Here is a 22,618-nt window from a genome sequence, read left to right as displayed (position 1 = left end):
ATGTATGTTTACTGTGGCACTGTTCACAATAGCAAAGACTTGGAACCAACCCAAATGCCCATCAATGATAGACTGGATAAAGAAAATGTGACACATATACACCATGGAATACTATGCAGCCATAAAAAGGATGAGTTCGTGTCCTTTGCTGGGACATGGATGAAGCTGGAAACCATCATTCTCAACAAACTAACACAGGAACAGAAAACCAAACACTGCATATTCTTACTCATAAGTGGGAGTCCAACATGAGAACACACGGACACAGGGAGGGGAACATCACACACTGGGGCCTTTTGGCAGGTTCGGGAGAGTAGGGGAGGGACAGCATTAGGAGAAATACCTCATGTAGATGATGGGTTGATGGGTGCAGCAAACCATCATGGTACGTGTATACCTATGTAACAAACCTGCACATTCTGCATATGTATCCCAGAACTTAAAGTATAATAAAAAAAAGATAAATATTTTTAAAAATTGCTTTCTCCAAAGGGTGAGTAAAGTGCCTGACCAGAACCATAAAATTATCTAAAAAAGAAGGCATAAAGAACAAAATGGAAAATGCCAGCACAAAAGGATAATAATTAGGAAAGGCAAGAATGAGGCAGTGCAATAACAGCATAAACATTATAAAGACATTCTTTGTTCTTTCCCTCCCTTGTTGAGCACAGCTCAGCATGGACTGAAGTTGTCCATTTCAGCTTTTCTATCTGAGTTGCTCTCACATCTGAAGTGAATTATATTATCACGAGTAATGTTTTTGTCTATTTTTTGTCCACATTTACTCAATAAACATTCTTTGATGACAACTGCCTGTCAACTATTGTGCTCATCAGTGAGGATGAAATGATTGATACCGTCTCTCTCCTTAAGAATTTCAGAGTTTAATGGATTGAAAAAATCCTCACCTAAACCATGAGTTAATTATAAGTTGTTTTGCACGGCCAATCTCTATCAATTTAAAATTCTGTAAGCATTATAAGGATCTTAATTTTGGATATTTCTTTGAAGGTGCCAGGCAGACAGAAGAATTCTAATACAATGCTTTAAGATCAAATGGCAGAATGGTGTCAGACATGTCAGGACATCATACCATAAAAGATAAACATCACAGCATGAAATTAAGAGTAAAATCAAATGCCAGAAAGACCTGGGTTTAAATCATGTGATCCCAGCTGTGGAACATTGGGCAAGCTAGTCAACCTTTGGAAGCCTTAGTTTCTTTACTGAAATAGTATAGTGATAGCACTTACATCATGGGGTTTTTGTGAGGATAAATGACATCGTGCAAATAAAGTTCTTTGCACCTAGTAAATGTTCAATACACAATTGCTATTATTTTAATAGTAGTATTACCTCATTATTACTATCTGAATACAATAAGCCTTATGTTTTCTCCTATATCCGCCATTGAGGCAGACAAGAAGAAATAGCTGTATTTAAATTCTAACACACTCTTTTACAAGAGATGGAGCCATCTCTGTTTTCTGTGTTGATAATTAGCAGCTGTGAATAGAACTCTGGCAGCTCCACAAACGCATGGTAAAAGAGAGGAACGTTAAGAATCTATCCAGCAAGATGGGGGAAGGGCACAAAAATGGCAATTATTGTAAATGAAGCCACTAAACATTTTTATAGTTATTTTGGGCATTATAAGAAATACATGGATTCACATGGGCTGCTTTCTTAGATGTCATTTAACCAAAGCTTTATGCAGAGTCTATTAAGTGTGCTGAGAATAATTCACTAAACATAGACTGGAAACCTAAAGGGATAAAAATTTGGAAGGGCAAACTGGAAGTCTGTATTTACCACCTTTCTTAGAGGAAAACTCAGGGATAGAAAAGAGATCACCCATGCAGATTAGAATTTACCTTGCAACTACTTGGCAATATTTAGTTTTAAAAACCCAGGTAATAATACAACATGTTCCAAGATTTTCTGTAGTGATGTTTTGTATGCACAACACACTGATTCTAATTGAAATGCTGAGTGGTTTTCTTCTCCGAGGCTCGAATTCTTGATACATCGTCTGAATATCAAATACCCAGAACAATGCTGCAACACTGGGAGATGTGCAAATAAATGTGTTGTGTCGGGTTTCTGCCATGATACCAAGAACAGCTAATCATCCTCAGCCCCAGATGGCTGGAAACAAAATAGTTTTGAAATCTAGGTGACCTATTTTTCAAAACTTTTGTTGCAATTGTCTTGGAAGAAAATAATCTGGATAAAAGGAAGAAGGAGGCATTGCTGTGCTTGCTGAGACTAAATCCAAAGGTCTTCCTGGGTAAACGTGACCATTAATTTAAGGGAAAATAATCTAGATAAAAACAATAAGGCATTGCCGTGCTTGCTGGGACTCTAAATCCAAAGGTCTTCTTCCTAGAAAAACATGACCATTAATTTAAGAGATCACAAACTTAAGTATGTTATTTGAGAAACTGCTACCTTCACAACTTCTGCAAAAGCCTCATTGAGAATCCCTCCAAACAGTCCTCATTTATTCCCAAGGCTTCAGAAGTAAGAGAATTATGTATAATTTATTGTCCAGATCTGGGCACTTTTAGAGCACTGCTAATATTTGTACCAGGACAGCAGGTATAAAGTTAGCCTTTCCCGAGCTACTTGAAATATTACCATTGCTTTACCCAGAAGTGTAAATTACCTCACACCCCTCAAAGGATTTATTTCATCTTTTATGATTTCTTTTTCTAAAAATTCCAAGCAGTGCCTTTTATGGGCAAACCAGATTGTCGTGGTCACATTGAAATTCATCCCCTTGTCCATCCAAAATAGAACTGACATGGCCCTTTGTTCTGCATCACATTGCCTCTGTGAATCTGGCCTGGGACACTCACCTTCATTTCCTGCCCATTCATTTTGTTCCAATCTAACAACTTTCCTCAATTTTATTCAGTATCATCATGTTAAGTATAGGGACCGCTGGGACAGAATCTAGCAGTAGGGGAGAGAGATTGAGCTCACCTCCTAATACAGCATGAGCAAGTGGGAATGTATAACCAAGAAGCAGAGTGGGGGTTAGTAGAAGGAAAATTACCAACAGCAAACATCAGCGGTAAGGGAAATTCTGACTAAACTGAACTAATAGGATTCTGGCTTAAGATAGGGCAGGTATGGCTGGGTGTGGTGGCTCACGCCTGTAATCCCAGCACTTTGGGAGGCCGAGGTGGGTGGATTATGAGGTCAGGAGTTCGAGACCAGGCTGGCCAACGTAGTGAAACCCTGTTTCTCCTAAAAATACAAAAATTAGCCAGACATGGTGGCGTGTGCCTGTAGTCCCAGCTACTGGGGAGGCTGAGGCAGGAGAATCACTTGAACCCGGGAGGTGGAGGTTGCAGTGAGCCAAGATAATGCCACTGCACTCTAACTTGGCAACAGGGCGAGACTCAACCTCAAAAAAAAAAAAAAAAAAAAAAAAGGGTGGGATGATCCAATATCACATGGGAGGCAGTAGAGGATGAGGAATCTAATCATATATTGGGGGTGATCAGATATTGAGGGTGGAAGCTCTTTGCCAAACTGACTTAGTAGCTTCTTCTTTGCTAAAACTGAATTTTACAAGGACATACACAGATGGACTTAGGACCTTGATGAAAGTTTGGCCAGGCAAAGAATCTTTGTCAGTTTCTAAAATGTTGAATCTGCTTACATTCTTTATCAACCTTCTAACTGGCCTGAAATGACTCAGGTTTCACCCACAGTTAAACAAATATAAGTGTATTGGTAGGAAATCACTGAGTGTGCCAGGCTCTGCAGAGACCATTTATTGAGCATTTTCTATGTGCCAGGAACAATGCCAAGCTCTTTGCTTACATTATTTTAATTTAATAATTGGAATCATCTTGTCAAATGGCTGTTCTTCCTGTTTTACAGATAGGAAAGTGAGGTTTAGAAAGGTTAAACAACTTCTTTGGTCTTGTAGATAATGAATGGCCAAGCTCATTTCAAATCAGGCAGAGCTGACTTCAGTGTCTTCTTCCTTAACCATGATACTCAGCTGCATCTTCTTTGACTCTTGTGTTTCCTCTGTTTTGTTCAGTAAGTTTTGTGGGGAATAAATATTTCATGGAACAAAGCTTTTTATGTAACAACATCTAACCCTGCTTTAACCTTTTGAAATTTTAACGGTTTAGAGACATAAGGCTTAGTGATTTTTCTGTCCTCCCCAACCCCACACCCAGGTTTTCACTGATGACACCTGAGCATCTTCTTTTAGTTTTCAAAGAGCTGTCTCCAGCATCCTCTGATTTTATTCTCAAGAAGTGAGGAGGAGACCTAGCAAGGCTGGGAATATGACTTTATAAGTGAGAAAACAGTCATGGAAGGGCTAAATTCTTAGCCAAGGTCATGCATCTGTGACAAAAACCGATGTCAGCCAACTCAACTCTTAATTCAGGGACATCCTAACACTATTTAAGAAAGAACTTCCTCCATCCCTTCCCTCCTTCCTGCCTTCTTTCCTCTTCCTTCCCTTCTCCCTTACACACCTTGCATGTAAAACTGTTTCTTCAGGAGTCTCAATTACATATTACAATGTTAACTCTTAACAACTGTTATTTTTGGTGAAAAACTTGGTAAGCAAGTGATTCTAATTATGTACCAGGTGTGGCACCTAGGACACCAGACAGAAGTGCAGATAAGGTCTGACGCTTTCCAGCATTGCTAGGGGAAATGGCTAATTCCACATGTCCCCAGACCGTATCTAGGATCTAATGGCTCTAAAGCAGGTAAGCTGAAAAATTTTTGAAAGTCAGAGAAGCAGTTTATGACCTTAAACCATTTAGCAAACCAAATATCTGACCTGCCTAATTTAGACCAAATGTCCAAATTTTACCAATAATCTTTAAAATTGTCTTTATTTCCCAAAGATTATTTAAGTCATGTGAACTAAAAGGCATTAATTTTTGTTTTTCTGACAATATTTGATTTAAGCACTTATTATTTTTCAGTCAATTAATCAGAGCTCTTTCATATATAAACATCACACACACAACACATATAAATACACAGACGGAAATAGACTCAGTACTTGTGTGATTTTTTTCATTTGCCGGTTTTTAATGTTTCTCTTTAAAACACACGGTTTCTAGGACCTAATAATTTGGCACAGCTGGAAGGCAAAACAGATCCCCCAAAATTAAGGATCCCATTTTTATATTACATCTTGAATCCCAAAAGGACACTACAGAACAAGACAGTGCGAAGATTTTACCATGCATTTTATTGCAAGGCAATGCAAAACCAATGAACTCATTCTGTAATCAGCCCACCCTGATGGAAGCCTTATCTCTTAGTGGAGGGGTGGAGACTTTTCCATACCTGCCAGGTGGCCAAGAGCATGCTTCTCCGATCCAAATGTGCAAAGCGCCAAGTATCCTCTCATAACTGCCATTAGCCACCCCTAAAAGTGTATTTCCTACCTAGTTATTATAAATCAAAATTCTCACATAATGCAAAGTAATTTCTGATACCCCTAAAAAGTCAAAAAATGTCAGATAAGGCAAAGCAAAACAGAGCAGAGCCTTAGATTTTAAGAGGGATCTGTCTGCTTTTAATTCCTGGGGTTTCGTGAGGAAAATAGACATTTTTTCCCAAAATGCAGTCTGTGGCTCCTCTTCTGTTTTTCCCAAGCAGTCCCAGGTTGTGTTGTCTTAGGTCCTCTCATGTGTGCATCAAGAGTGGCAAAAAGGCAAAATGGAGAAAAACCATTCAGTCTACTGAGAAGAAAAAAAAAAAAAACCTTTTTTCCAGAAAAACACAATCCAAGAAGACAATAAAACATAAAGGTCTTTAAAATATACCTATAGCTTGAACATCGGCTTTTAATTGAGCTGACTTTTAACTATAGTACTCCTTAAAAATAAAATCCTTTTAAATCTCTTACTATCCTATGAGATGTTTTGGCTCTATGTTGCCACCCAATTCTCACCTTGAATTTTAATCCCCGTGTGTTGAGTGAGGGACCTAGTGGTAGGTGCTTGGATCATGCTGTTCTCATGACAGTAACCTCTCACGAGATCTGATGCTTTAAAAGTGTTTGGCAGTTCCTCCTTCATTCTCTCCTGCTGCCATGTGAAGAAGGCTCCTTCCTTCCTCTTTGCCTTCTGCCATGATTGTAAGTTTCCTGAGCCCTCTGCAGCCATGCCGAACTGTGAGTCAATCAAAGCTATTTCCTTCATAAATTACCCAGACTCAGGGAAGTTCTTTGTATCAGTGTAAAACCAGACAAATACACCCTACTTTAGCTGAGCAAAACAGCCAATATTTCTGGCTTTTAAATTTTACCGAAAATAAACTCACAGGTGAAACCAATAAGGCTTAACTAAGATTATGACTTAACCATGAATGGACAAGGTCTTTTCAAAGGAGGTGGTTAGCAGTTTTCACAAGATTTAGAATCTCCACAGGTAGCTCAGAAAAACGAAGATTCAAGAAATGAAGCCAGAAGTTGTTCCTGGAGGAGAAGAGAATCCACAAACGGTAAAGGTCACACAGATATTAAGCCAGAAAGGACCCATTCCCTAAGCTGGGAATTGAACCCTGAACCCAGGCCGTCACTGTGAAAAGACAAAGCCTTAGCTACTAAGCCACAGCACTGGGCAATTTCCATTGCTCTTCCCGGAAGGAATCTGGAGCAGCCAATTTTGAGCTTGCAAAGGCTTTTAACTGCTTGAGGTAATTTTTTGGGCTAACTACAACATGAGTCCCCAAATTCCTGTCCTCTGGATAAGCAGAGACTAAGAGAAAGTACTGCCATATGGTCACAAGGTCAGGCTTCCAAGGACATAAAACAAGGCGAGAAGGAAACTTCATTCAGTTGTTTTTGTTTGTTTCAGGGACCTGCAGCAAAGTTTGTTACTGACCAGCTTGCCAGGCTGGTTTTAAGAGTGGGTCTATGGGGTCCTAAGCCCATGTTCTATCCTAAGGTACTCCTCTTTATGACAGAACAGTACAGGAAGATAAATTTGTAGCACAAAGTACACTGGATTTGCTACAGCTTAAGATGCACCTCACAAATTCTTTTTCCCATTAATCAAAACTTTACAGAGGGGATATAAAGTTATTTTTGCCATTTATTCAACTAGTTTGCACACAGGGAGGCCCAAAGCCTGACTGATAAGAAATTCCTACCCTTTTGCCAGCATGCCAGGCTTCTGCGTTCCCTTTCCTTGGGTGGCCCTAGTGAACTGGCTTGCCACACCACAGCTCCGGGGACCAAACCGCTGCACAAAGGAAAATCATCTTTTTCCATTCTGAGCAGAGCAAAATATGTGTGCCAAAACATAGACATTAGCCACTCCACTTAGCACCCAATATTGAACTGGCCAGGCTCAAACTTGCCCCCACTTGGGCCTTGTCATCTCTGATCCATTCAAAGTGGAGTGGAATGATCTTTCCGACCAAGTGTTTCAACATGTGGTGCCTGGACAAGATGGTCACCCTGAGTAACAGAAAAGATATAAAAGGAGAGAAAAGGAGAAAAGCATTGCCTGTGGCAGAGTGGGGAAGGCGAGGAGCTCAGAGAGGCCAGAGAAAGACCCACTTATTGCAGCAACACTGAATCAAAAGCTCAGGTCTCCACTTGTCAGTAGTGAAGGAATCTTCACTACTGTCCCGTCAGCTCTCAAGTTTCCCCCTTTCCGGAGAAAAAAGCTCTCCATGTCCAGTTGTCCTGTACATGCCTAATCCTGTCACCCATAGCTGTCAGCAAAGAGTGTAAAACAGATTAATCCAAAGAGAATAGCAATTAATATCCCATAATGCCAAATCCATTTTTAACAAAGAGGGACTTCACTGAGAGAGGCCTTTAAACCTCTAAATCTTAGGAAGGACTCTAATCTTCCTAAGTTGGGGCTCGAACCCAAGTTTGGTCAAGCATCCTTGCCTTTTATTAGGAGGGGCCTTTAACCTTCTCTGTCTTAGGAGGGACTCTAACCCAATACCATGCTTTACCTGGGTAAAATACACCCCATCACGTATCCAAAGTCAGCCAATTGGTTTCCTTTGGGTCAGGCATCTCCTCAGGGTAGTCCCTTCGCGGTTGCCAGGAAGATGTTGCCAAAAAGGAGTCCCAGTGCAGACCCCAAGAGGGGGTTCTTGGACCTTTCATGAGAAAGAATTTGGGATGAGTCCATAGAGTAAAATGAAAGCAAGCTTATTAAGGAGGTAAAAGAATAAAGAATGGCTACTCCATAGGCGGAGCAGTGGTGTGGGCTGCTCACCTGATTATACCTAAAATTACTTCTTTAATAATTACATGCTAAATAAACAAGGGGTGGATTATTCATGAGTTTTCCAGGAAAGGGGTGGGCAGTTCCCAGAACCGAGGGTTTGTCCCCTTTTTGGACCATATAGAGTGACTTCTTGATGTTTATTTGTGAACTATCATGGCACTGGTGGGAGTGTCCCTTAGCATCCTAATACATTACAATTAATGTATAATGAGCAATGAGGACAACCAGACGTCACTTTCATCACCATCTTGGTTTTGGTGGGTTTCAGTCAGCTTCTTTACCACAGTCTGTTTTATCAGCAAGGTCTTTGTGACCTGTATCTTGTGCTGACCTCCTATTTCATCTTGTGACTTAAAATGCCTAACCTCCTGGGAATGCAGTCCAGTAGGTCGCGGCCTTATTTTACCCAGCTCCTATTCAAGATGGAGTTGTTCTGGTTTGAATGCCTCTGACATCTTCCTTCCTTCCTTCCTTTTTTAAAAATATGTCTATCAAGACAGTGATTAAAAAGAAAAAGAAAACATCAATCTCCTGATCTAACTCCTTTAAAATCTGTTCAAACTTACCCAATTTAGGAAGACTTTGTGAAGGAAGATAGGTTGAGTACAGTACGATCTTTCTTCTGTATCTCCATTGTATCTAATGGACCTGAGTTTGAGTTTGAGTTTGAGCTGAGCCTCCTGTTAGCCTGGTTAACTCAAGGGATTTAGTGTGTCACTTTGAACCAGAATTTCTTCTCATTACATTAAAATGATAATGGCTTTTATTTGATAAATTTGTAGAGGATTTCAGGGACAATACCTATAAGGCACTTAGCCCCATGCCGGGTACAACAAGTACATAACATATTACAGTTTGTCTTTTTATCGTTATTGTATTATTGAAGAAGAGCAAGAAAGACGTAAGAAGATACTTCTATATAACACCTTGCCATATTCTATCAAGCTGCAGGTGGGATCAATTAATAAGAGGAAGACAACAAAAATAATGGTGGTAGAAAATGTATGTTTGGAATGTTTACAGAGGGCATCATTTGTAAGCATATGGCACCTTAGATGGTAGAAGAAAACTACCTTGCATTATAAGTACTCTAGAATAAAAACAAATTTAAGATCTGGTGCCTTGTATCCACAGGACCTAACTCAGTGCTTGACAAATAGTAAGTATTCAAAAATGTAGATTTATGAATAAAAGAATTACATAATTTGCTTCTTATCTGTGTAGCCCTATCCTCTTTCAGTGGCACAAAATAAGTCCTCACTGAAGTGTCTGGTTAAGTGAATTACTCTTTATAATAAATAGCATCTTCTGAATATTGAATTTGATTGTATTAAAGCTCCTCTGGAGATGTGAGAATACTTTCCCACGGGTGGTGAAAAATTATTAGGTCATTTCACCATAGTATTTTCAGATATGTTATACATCTCTGTTTGGGAGTTTTAGACCATTCATTATATTTTGTAAAGCATTTATGTGTCTGGGGTTACTCTCCCTAGGCTACTGTAAAGAGACAGCCATGGCTGGTGGATAAGACAGAACGAGTACTTTTTAAGCCATGTGGCTTTCTTTCCTGTAATGTCTAATGATGGTTATACAGACTGCATAGTAAATGAGACAAAAGGCAGAGCTGTAATTGCTAAAAATAACTGTCGAAAGACACGGAGTGTAGGACAGTCATCTTGTGAATATTGAAGAGGATTACCAACTTTTTCCTACATTTGACCAATGATAACCTGTTCTAGAAAAATGGCCTTTGATTAGACACTCAGTTTTGAGAGAAAAGAAGTGGTTTCTTTGAAAAGTAACCAATCTTCCCCTCATAGTATTGCACAAAATTCATGTTAATAGCCCAAACACAAACGTGTAATAGAACATACCATCAAGAATGTGCAAAGTCATTGTGTTAAACTTTCCCCCTATTCTCTTTGAAAAATGTCTTTAATCATACAAATGTTTCTCATTTTTGGAAGAGTTATTTGGCATGATCTCTACATGTTAGTTTGAAAAGTATTTTATTTAACATATGTGAGAGGGCTAAGATACCAAATGCCACGTAAATCAACCTGTTTACAAAAATATATGTATATCTAGATTTTTTCTGTATCTGATCATGTAGGATATATGGTATTCTCTCTAATCTTATGTTAAAATAAGATGAACAGGACATGAAGGCCAAGTAGCTTAAGAAAGCCAACCCTACTAGTGAAATGCAAAATATATACAGTATTCTAATTTTTCCACTATTTCCTTTAGTTGCAATACAGTGTTAATGATGCATGGTTAAATTTTTAGAAATTCAAAATGTAATTAATAACATGATATTCTTATTTTTCATCCGCCAAAAATGCTTTGCTGATGTTGTGTAACTATACTAGTTTTGTAAAAGCAATGTATTCTCTCCTGCAATAACCACGTGAAATGGGGTTGAAGAGGGATTTAAAAAAAAAAAAAAAAAGAGGATGGAATGGAAGTGAACTTTCTTTTCTATCTCTAATTTTTTAAAGTGAGATAACTTTTTAAGAACATTAATTACCTTGGCATCAGGAGAAGAGTAAATGATAGGCAGTCTTGTTTCATCGAACAAAACACCAAACTTGTCATCTTCAGTATCAGATGATTTAGTTTCTTCTTCATTTCATTTCTAATAATACCAAAATATTATCACCTGCCTTCTACGATTGATATTGTCCCATGCAACTCTTTCATTAGCTACACTTCGCTGGGGCTGGTCATGTATTTTTAAAACCACAGCTCAAATACTCTTCACTCAATGAGACAAAATATAACTAAACTTTAGCTTGTGACGTTTTGGAACTCGTTGGTGCAAATCCTCAAGGATTTAGATATTTGAGAAATCATAAGAGGAATTTTTAGGAAAAAGCTGCTACTTATACACGGAACCTCCCACGTACAAAGCAGGTAATCAGAAACAAAGAAAAAAAGAGTGGAGAAGGGGAGTTAAAAGGAGAAAAGACAGGGAGAGGAATAACTAAAAAGAGCAAGAGACAAACCTGAATCCTGTGATAGCAAGTTATGACAGCATCCTTAAATGATTGCACAGGTATTTATAAAATCATCAAGGTGAGAATTGCAACAAGAAGGAAAATACTAAGAGTAGTCATTTGCAGCAAAGTCGGGGTGAGATTACAAACAGCAATCAGTTGATTTTTTTTTTAAATGTTGCAGATATGGAGAAGCCTTTAGGAATCATTCTGTTCCTTGTCTTTAAAATGTCACACCACCAAATACTTTTGTATTGTAAATTATTTATGAACACCCAGAGTAAACAGGAGTGACACCTTTTGAAAGGAAGTAAGTATTTCATAATTATTTTGAAGTACTCTAGGGAGACTGCTTCCTAAGAGGTCCCAGCCATGGGAAACTGTCAGGAAGGTGATACCCATATTTCCTCCCACACTTTAGTATGAAAGAAATATGATTTTAAAACAATATCATTAGATATGATATGATGTATGTTATGTCTTGTAGGGTATATGTTTTACTCAGAGATGAATGTTTTAGAAAAAACCTCCTAGTAAGACTATGGACTTGTCTATTTCTCTTTATAATTCGATCAGTTTTTCCTTTAAGTTTTTTGAAGTTGTATTAATATATACATACAAATTTAGAATTAGCATGTCTTCCGAGGGGAAATGGAATTTTGTCATTATGAATTATCCTATTTGTTCTAGTAAAATCTTTTTTTTCTAGTATTAATACAACCACCACCGGTTGCTTTCAATTTTGTTTTTATATTATATATAATATAGTAACATGAATAATATATATATTTAATTATTTTATATGTGTATATTAATAGGAAGACTCTTTAGAGAACATATAATTTTATCTTTCTGCTTACTTATTTTTTTCCCAGTGTGCCAATTTCTATCTTTTAATTGGTATATTTCATTTATCTAAATTTAATACAATTACTGATTTTAGATTTAAATCTACTATCTCATTATGTTTTTTGTCTGCCCAGATGGCTCTATATTAATTTCTTTCTCCTTCCTTTATTGATTTATTTTGAATCAACAGGAAATTTTTTAATCATTCAATTTCTTCTATTAACTTAGAAGTTACAGCCTAATCTTTGTGTTAATTCTAGTAATTATAACATGTTCTTCTCTTATCAAAGAATAATTGTAATACACACATTTATGTTCCTTCCAGCCCTTAAAACCACATTTACTGTTCTTGAATTACAGAATTAGATGCTATCACTTTGTGATTATAATTATACATAAGATATGTTCATATTTTTTAATAATCAATGTTCTTTTACATTTGCCCAGATACCACTTTTCCTCATTCCTTATTTTTTTCTGTATCATTTTCCTTCTGTCTAAATAACATCCTTTAGATTTTTCTTTAGTGCGCATCTAAAACATCTTTGTTTCACCTTCATTCTTGAAGGACATTTTCAGTGGGTATGGAATTCAAATTCGGGTAGTTACTTTCTTTCAACATATTAAAAATATTCCACTGTCTCCTGCTTCTTACGTTGCTGTTGAGAAGTCAGCTCTCAGTTTAACTGTTTTTTGTTTGTTTGTTTTTGTTTTTTGTTTTTTGTTTTTTTATAGGCCAGTCATCTATTTTTCTCAGATAGCATTTAAGATTTCCTTCTTGTCTGCAATTCTTGCTGGTATTCATTGGGATTCTTGACTCCATGTATAGATATGTTTCATCAATTCTAAAAAAAATTTAGCCTTTAGCGCTTCCAACATTGCCTCAGCCCCATTCTGTCTCTTGGATTCTTTTAAGGCTCTACTGAATATATGACAGACTTCCAGGCTGTGTTTTGATGTCTTTCACTTTCTTTCTTTTCTTGCATCATTTCCATCTTTTGCTCTTTCCATGCTTTCGACCTGTTTTTCATTACCTGATTCTTTTTTCTGTTACATCTAAATTCCAATGAACTCATCTATTGATTTCTTAATTTTGGTTGTTACGTTTTTCTGTTTTATAGCTTCTATTTTATTCTTTCCCAAATTTCCTATATCATATCACTTTTTCTATTTTCAGGTTGCCTTTCAAATTTTTCATGCCTGACTTTTATCCCCTGAAGTAGGCATGATTGTTTCACAGAACCTTTGTAATGGCTACAGTATTTGAAGTCTTTGTGTATTTCTATTGTCTTTTGGTTCTGCTGGTTCTTACTCATGCTGTCTCATCTCCTCATGTGTTTGGTTACCTTTTATTGGGTGTGGAGTATGGTGTTTCAATTATTGCTAGTAGAAGTTATTTGGGTGTCCCAAGTCAGTTGTCTTTTGCTTTTTCCACGCTTGTAGGCAATAGCAATCTGGAATTACTTTGATCTAAATAGAGGGTTTCAGATTGTCTAGGTCACCCAGATGACTTACAGTCGGGCTGCAGTTGTTATGAGTACTCATTTACTTTTGCTTTGCCTTTGCCGTTAGAATGTGGCACTCTGAAGTCCCAGTCCAAAACAAGAATAATAATCAAGCCTACCTAGACACCACCTTTTTCTGTCTAGCTCCCATTAGTCTATCAAAACCTCAGTTCAGCCTCTTAGCCATCTCTCCTGGATCAGCAAATATCACCAGAACAAAAGTCCCAGAGTGCTCTATGTTCTTGGCTGCGGTCTCTTATTTACCCTCAGATCTCAGCCTGGTAATTCTTTATAATCTCATTTGTTCTTTAATGCTTTTTAAAATTTGCGGTTTTTCTCCTAGGCTTTTAAATTGTCTTTACTGGTTGGCGATTGTCCAGAATTACCCAGTCTGCCATTAATTAAGTAGAATTTCATATGTACTTAAAATTATATCATTTCCTACAGCTTTATTACTCATTAAGAAGGGGGATTACCTGTTTCATTAGGCTGTTCTAAGTAAACTGATCCATTTAAAGCCCCCAGAATAGCACCTGGTATACAGTGAATGTTCAATAAAGTTTAGCTTTTATTGTTTTTTCTAATATTGTCACTTTTTGTTCAAAAAATGTCTCACATAAAAAATGGAACCTTGATGTTAGTGAAAGGCTCACATTTACAAAAAAGTCTTCCTAGTTTATAAACTGCCAAAGAAATTAAACAAATGTGAAGCAATTTTGTATTCATATAATTAAGGTATACTAATTCTATGATCCTTGAAATAAAAAAAAAAATCTGGTCTAGCTGCGTTGTATCATTGCTGGCTCTAGATATTTGAAACATAAAATGTATCTCATGAATTTTATACAATATATTATTAATATTCAGGATGTGGTTTATTTATGGAGGTTGCTGGTTTTAGCAGTTCCTTTTACTCTTGCTTCCCTCCCTTTCCCTTAACATATTTTTAAATCGTTACCCATATTCCTTAAAGGAACCCTGACTTACTAGAATTACTTGGATTTATGAACTCAACAAAGAATTTATTTCAATTCTTAACATTATCTAAAAGGTTACTAGTTAGGCTTTTACTTGAGAAAGAGGATGAAAAGTGTCTGTGTTTGAAGTAAAATGTATGCCCTTCCATTTTTGCTTTTAAACATTCATAGGCATAGCTATTCTTTCCATCAGAGTGGAAGGGGTGGGTGCTGGGTGTTTATGATGTCAAAATTAAGATGGATGAGGGAGCAACCAAGTGAAACATCCAATTCGTAGTTTTAAAATATCCCCTCCCCCGCCTCCACCAAGCGATATTGGCAAAGCAATTTTATAATGTGTGAAAGCCACACAAAGAGATGAGAATGCAGCGCTCTGTAATATTGTTAGCGGAAGGACTCTAAAATTTGTTCCCTGGCCTATTTGCTGCTATTTTTTCAATGGGTTTCACATGATTTTAGAAGAGTCTTGTATGTAAAATGTCATCATTTTCACACCAAAATAAATCTTACAAAAACAGAGAGAAACAGAAATTTATAAAACAATGGATTTTAAAAAGGCACTGTCACATTAAATCCTGTCATTTAATGAATGCAGAAACTGAGACTTAGAGAGGGTAAATTGCTTTGTTACAAAAAAGAGAAAAGAAAATTGGCTGAATCCTTTCCCTGGGCTGAAGAACTCCCATGGGAACCTTGATCAGGTGGCCTGTGCAGTTATTTCCTGGAATGGCTGGAAATCATGACTTCTGTGAGTGAGTGTAGGTTGTAGACAAGAAGGGCAGGCCAGAACAGAAGACAGGCGACAAAGCCAAGGTGAGAATGTGGGACATTTGGATCTAAAAACAGAGTTCAAAGTACAACATGGCATAAATATTCAGATTCTAAGACATGAATAAAGCAAGATTCCTTGTAGAATGTTCTAACACGGCATTAAGACTATTTAACTGGTTTAAAGGTGTATAATTGACAAAGATATCTTTATCAACACCATAAAGTCTACATTTCTTAGAAATTTACTATGGGCTGGGCGTGGTGTCTGAGGTAGCTGGATCACCTGAGGTCAGGAATTCAAGACTAGCCTGGCCAACATGGCAAAACCCTGTCTCTATCAAAAATACAAAAATTAGCCAGGTATGGTGGTGCGTGCCTGTAATCCTTGCTACTAGGGAGGCTGAGGTCGGAGAATCGCTTGAACCCAGGAGGTGGAGGTTGCAGTGAGCCAAGATAGCTCCACTGCACTCCAGCCAGGCAACAAGAGCGAGATTCTGTCTCAAAAAAAAAAAAAATACTGTGGGTTACACACTATGAATCTTCTCAAAGACCCTTGAGATCAGTGATGACACTACTGTGTTTTTATCAATGAGGAAACTGAAGCTTAATAAAATTAGGTTGCCCCCAAATCCCATAAGTGTCTCTCTCTTTAGACTGTCTACACTCTTAACCAATATGCCCCCTTTGCCTTCCTATTCTTTAACATTTGTTTTCTCTGCCTGATGGAAAGGTCTGGCAAGAAAAGAAACCCATCCCTGTAATTCACTACTGAGGTCTCACTTCCAAGCAAAGTACCCAATGCAAAATAAATACTTGTTGAATGAACTAATAAATGAGTAAATTAATAGAGTAAGTCATTTTACCATCACTCCTGTGGACTTGCCAGCTACCTCATTATGACTCTAAGAAGCCACAACTACCTCATTATGACTTTAAGACTCTGAGTTAGATGAATGTTTCCCCTTAAACTAGACACAAGCATCTGTTTCTTGGCAGTAATGGTCATATTTGATTTTGCCATTAAGTCCTTGTTCTCAAAGTTTTCATGAGAGTAAAAATTAAAAAGTTAATTTTTAAAGTAGATCTATTCATGTCTCTGCTATTGCAAACTACTGTCACTTAACATGTTATCTGTTCAACAATAGGAAATAATGTTTAGAAAGATTTAAAAGCCTAAGACTTTTGGCTTAAATAAGAAATAGTAGAAAGATTTTTATTCCTCTATCTGTTGAGAAACATTCATTTGTTACCTAGACGCTTTACTACTTGGAATGCATCCGTATAACTGATTCAGAAATCTGCATCAAGATGTAAAATAATATTGCCTCACATTTGCATAATGTAATTAAGATTTCAGAACTGTTTCCCATCACATCTGTCATTTTATGTTTCTCTTTGGCAGAGCCTTGGTGAATTTTGAATTCATTGTGCCATGACAATATATAGTTTAATGCCATTAAAACATTGGTATTGAGGGGTAAAACTACAACCTTCATTTATACAGCACTATATAAACTGCTTTCACATATATTAATGGACCTCACAACAACCCTGAGAAGGAGATAAAGCAAGTATTATAATCTTTATTTTACAGACCAGGAAATGGAGCCTAAGAAGTTAATTGATTTATTTTTGAAGGTCACTCAGCTAGTAAGTCGTAAAGTCCAGACTAGATTCTAGGACTACTGATTTTACAAAGCCTGTGCTCCTTAAATCTTTTTCTTCTCCCTGACATTTTGCGGTATATAAAATTTATACCCCCTGATTTTAGTCTTAACTTTCTTTTTTTGATAGCTAATACATTTGATGGAAGCAGTGATAAAACCATATGTTTCAGCAGAATCTATATATCACAATAATGTTACAAAGCATTCAGAATATGAAAAAAATTTAATATGTGAAACAAAAAATCTGTATGATACCTTGAAGAATAACTAAACCCACCCTGTAATTGTAAGGATGAGTACACTGGATTCCAAGTAAATTAATGATTTGCTCACGTTCAAGAAGGTATTTAGTAAAAGAATTCATAGTGTTGTTCATATTTCCTGACTCATTTATTCATCAACACTCCTTTGGATTTTAAGCTTCTATTACAGGCTGATCACTCTATTAGGCATTGAAGAATTCAAAGACAAGTAGAACATCATTGCCTTTGTATAATTTCCAGCCTAATAGATACATGAGGCATGCACATTGATAAATAAAATGAAATGCAGAGGACAATGGCACCTTAAAGAAAAACTATGATTAGGAGAACAAAAGAAGAAAGACTAGGATGATTGTCTTTTTGTTTGTTTGTTTTTTTGAGGAGTCTCGCTCTGTCGCCCGGGCTGGAGTGCAGTGTTGTGATCTTGGCTCACTGCAACCTCCGCCTCCCGGATTTAGGCAGTTCTCTGCCTCAGCCTCCTGAATAGCTGGGATTACAGATGCGCGCCACCAGTCCCGGCTAATTTTTGTATTTTTAGTAGAGATGGGGTTTCACCATCTTGGCCAAGCTGGTCTTGAACTCCTGACCTTGTGATCCACCCGCCCCGGCCTCCCAAAGTGCTGAGATTACAGGTGTGGGCCACCCCACCCAGCCTAGAATATTTTTACTGCTTGCTTTCTTTATACTCACTTCAGAGTAAGTCATCGATATACAAAATACTTAATTCCGTTTTTTAAATATCTTAAAACATATACTATATACGTCAGTATATATACCTATACATATTTATATAGGTACTTTTATAGATCCTTGTTATTATATATAGAAATATTTTTATATGTAATTGTCGGCATGTATGAATGTAAGTATAGATGTGCACATAAATATTTTTAAGTGTGTCTGGATTTACATACACAAATACATGCAAGTATGTATAAGAGTCTCATAATACAAACCAGTAACATTCTCATTGGATACTGAGAGCGTCTCAATTCCACTACTGTAATTTAAGTTTTCATAATACAGTTATAAAATATCACTTAAAAACTGGACAGCTCCATAAATCTATTTATGTCATTTATTTAATAAATATGTGAACAAAGCAAGTAAAATTTATTACCACTGTTCAGTTCCTTGATTTATTCAAAATACTTCCTTTTAGATTAAACTATCATGCTTAAACATTTTCACTTCTGTCACCAGCACTAACAATTGGATGCATTGAGAGGATGATTTTAACAAGCAAACAAAATGTGCTGTTGAGGTGTAGGTAGTTGTTTACTTTAGGAGAGTCGCTGCATCTCTAAAGTGTAAGGCCAGCTTGCCATGGTATGTAATGGCCTGTGTTCACACCCAGGAGGTAAACTGAGCTACACACTGGCTTCAGAGTACTCACAAATTGAACCCAGGAACCCACAATATTACAAATGGCTTCATGGCTTTGAGGTCTCTCGTAACTATTGAATTTCTTTGATTAACACATAATTCATTGCATTTTGTAACATTTATTTACTAACATCTTTTCAGGAAAAAACATACATCAGTTTTAAAAAGCATCTCAATTTCAGGAACATTGAAATGTGGTAGGGGGAACAGAAAGTTAATATTAGAATTGAATAAACAGAAGTTAAAACTGTGAATGAAAAATAACAAGATTGTAGAACTATTTATTCTGTAGATTATTAAACTAATCATAATTAACATGTAAGTGTTGATAATTATAATTCCAACCTGTTTCTCCTCCTACATGACTGGCTGTTAATTAAGTCAGTGTTTTGGAATGTGGTGTGCATCAGAATGACCTGGGAGCCTCCTAAAAATGAAGATGCCTAGTCCTCACCTCAGAGCTTCTAGTTCAGATTTATATGGGTAGAACCTAACTGCTGCTTGGTTCACAAACTCCTCAGGTGATATGGATTATCTTCAAGCTTTGAGAGTTAATGTCCGAAACTCAATGCTGAGGGAAACAAGAATCTTTCTTCAGTCCACATTTCTTGACATTTTCTTTTGCTTTTCATTTTTTGATAGCTTTATTGTTTTGACAATTTTCCATTGTCACTTAAATCTTAGTTTTGTGGAGTTTCACCATATGAATTTAAATATGTAAAATAATTTCATACTCTTTGACTCAATAGTTGCACACTTCCCAGAACGTCTCCTAAGGATATCTTTTAGAAAATAGGCAAACATAATTTATTGATAAATATAAAATACCAATTTAAGTTGCCTTCTTCTCTCACTTACAATCTTTGGAGAAAATGCTGAGACATCATATCCAGCTTAAGCTCTTTTCTAACTGACTTTGTTCAGACCAGTTGATGTAGCCCACCTCAAAACACCTATATTCTGTCCTGTGGAAGCATTTGGTTCAAATCATGGCTCCTCCCTAATCTCCTATTTCAACTCATTTTGCTAAGAAGACTGTGTACTTACTATTGCCGATCTGATTTGCATATCAGTCATTGACTCACCGTAAAATTAGTATCAAAACCCACTGTTGTGCATTACATCTACAGTCAGTCAAATGTTTAGGAAGGGTGGTGCATGATGGAAAATGAATATATCTATCAATTTCGGAGCAGGATATGTTACCAGGGAGAGTGTACCAATGTTAGGGATACACTGGTAGCTACATATTTCAGTTCTGGGAGCAACAACATCACAAAAGTTAAGAAAGAAAATCTCATGGGGCCTAGGAGGGCGCTGTGTCACTCTGAGACAATGTGGTATTAATCTAGTATTTCCCAGAGTGTGATGTTAGATGGCACATGAATGGATCTTCCCACATAGTAATATGCTTACTGTGGCATGTACGAGAAAATATTACTGACATATCACAACTTTTAACAGATATGGTGTTTAGGCTGAGGCTAAAATAGCTGGACTTTAAGGAAAAGCAATGAGTTAATTTAAATAGAAATGAATTAAGTAATGTTAAGTTGTCATGTGGATATAGTGAAAATTGCGAGGATGCTACAAAAATGCCTAAGGTTTCAGAAACACTGCACTTATTAATAAGTACTAATACTTATTACTGCACATCTAATATGGGTCCCAGGCATCACTAAGAGCACGTGTTCATTTCTGTCCCTTCTGGGCCTCAACATGTTGACTGCACTTGGTGAAGACTTAACACAGTTAAGTACTTAACACAGTACCTAGAATTTTTTAATAGATATTCACATTATAGTGCCTTTTTAACTGCCTCATTAAAAAGTTCATGATTCATAACCATCAAAAAAAGGCCTAGAAAGTATAACATACAGGTAAACACATCAGCTTTGACAGCAGAAAGAAGTACTAATTTTAATTCCTTACTGACTATCATTCTCTGGCCAAATCATTAAACTTCTCTGTATCTGAGTTTTCTTATCTGACCAACGGAGACACAGATTGAATATCCCTTACTTGAAATGCTTGGGACCTGAAGTGTTTCAGATTGTAGATTTTTTTTTCAGATTTTGGAACACTGTATTTGCAGTATATTGGTTGAGCATCCCTAATCCAAAAAGTCTGAAATCTGAAATGCTCCGAAGAGCATGTCCTTTGAGCGTCATTTCAGATTTTGGATTTTCAAATTAGAAATACTCCATCTGTAATATTTGGGTAGATCTTAATTTTTAGGATAAATGGTAGAATATACAAAGATTTCTAGTGATGCTTCATAGTAGGTACTCAATACTAAAGTGTTATTATTATTATTTCCTTTCTTTTTTTAAGAAATGTCCGTTAAACCAGATGACCATGGAAAGTGTTAAGAAAAGAATTTGTAGCTGGGCACAGTGGCATGTGCCTATAGCCTCAGCTGTTTGGGAGGCTGGGGCAGAAGGATTGCTCGAGTCCAGGAGTTTGAATATCTCAGTATTTCAGCCAGAATCCCCATGCATCTTCCTTGCCAGCCTTGACTGAAAAGCATTGCTGGTCAACTCTTTGTTAGAATGCAGTTGCTGGTTCTCCAGTCTTGGGGAAGATGGAAAAAACCAGCATCCCCTCTGATCCTCTCTCGAATCAGTGAACCGAGGGAATTCACTTCTGTAAGAGTCTTTCCTTATTAATATATTTTACGGTTTTCCTGTCAGATCTAAATTTTACTTTCCAATATCTGCATGATATTCCACTGTAGAGTTATTCCATTATAGATACTAACATTTAGGTTATTTCCAGCATTTCACTACCCGAAGCAATACTATATTTGTATAATGCCATATACAAAAATTGTTTCACACATGTTCAAATATACCTATAACATAAACTCCTAGCAGAGTGCCTAAATCAAAGGCTACGTACAGTTTCAATTGTTAAATATGTGGCCAGATTACTCTGCAGAAAGCTCGTGCTAGTTTATACTCCCACTAAAACACAGAAGTGTTTCCCCACATCCACATCAAAACAGTCCATTTAAAACACATTATTCATTTTATGCATAAAAAATAGAACTAGAGTTTTAAATTGCAAGTCCTTAATTATGCATAATGTTAAGGCTTTGCTTTCTTTCAATGCTTTATGACGAACTGCATAACCAGTCTCCCAGTCATACACTTTATCCTGAGGATAGAAGGTCAGAGCACTTCTGCCCTGGAAGTAACCTTGTATTTCACTTGCCTTGCAGTTCAGAAAGGTGACGCCCAAAGTAGAGACGGTGGGATGTTGCCACAAGTCACACAGGACCGCAGACTTTTTTTTTTGTTTTTTGTTTTTTGGGGTTTATTTTTTCTGTGTGTATGTGTGTGTGTGTGTGTGTGTGTGTGTGTGTTGTTGTTGTTTGTTTTGAGACAGGTCTCACTCTGTCACCCAGGCTGGAGTGCAGTGGTGCAATCTTGGCTCACTGCAACCACTGCCTCCCAGCCTCAAATGATTCTCGTGGCCTCAGCCTCCTGAGTAGCTGGGATTACAGGCGTGTGCCGCCACACTCGGCTAATTTTTGTATTTTTAGTAGAGAAGGGGTTTCTCCATACTGCACAGGCTGGTCTCAAACTCCTAGGGTCAAGCAATCCATCCACCTCGACCTCCCAAGGTGCAGGCATAAACCACCATACCCAGCCTTACTGTTTACTTAACAACTGACCATTCTCTATTTCTGAGTTAAGGGGTTCCTGGAGTTCCCTTCCTGACTCCAATAATCCACTGCTTACGATGCAGAAAACAAGTGACTTTGTTAGAATTTGATGGCTCAAACTCAGCTTGATCAACACAGATTTTTCACACACTCATAATGGGTTTAACTGGTGTAAAAGGCATTTTAAGAAACTGGAGGAAAATTATTCTTAAAAGCAAAGAACATTCTGTTTTGCAGCAACAACGAACATATTCCAAAGAGATTTCACTC

The 22,618-nt window shown here is 37.1% G+C and overlaps 1 protein-coding gene across 4 annotated transcripts in view; it reads left to right on the top strand.

The window, feature by feature from the left end:
- JAKMIP2 (janus kinase and microtubule interacting protein 2) overlaps nt 1-22,618 on the top strand; it is a 187,675-nt gene that overhangs the window by 48,359 nt on the left and 116,698 nt on the right. The gene's annotated exons all lie outside the window — the stretch shown is intronic.

The sequence above is a fragment of the Mandrillus leucophaeus genome, unplaced genomic scaffold (assembly GCF_000951045.1).
Source record: "Mandrillus leucophaeus isolate KB7577 unplaced genomic scaffold, Mleu.le_1.0 Scaffold1036, whole genome shotgun sequence".
Lineage (NCBI taxonomy): Eukaryota > Metazoa > Chordata > Mammalia > Primates > Cercopithecidae > Mandrillus > Mandrillus leucophaeus.
The sequence above is the reverse complement of the archived record's forward strand: the minus strand, read 5'-3'. Positions and strand labels throughout refer to the sequence as shown.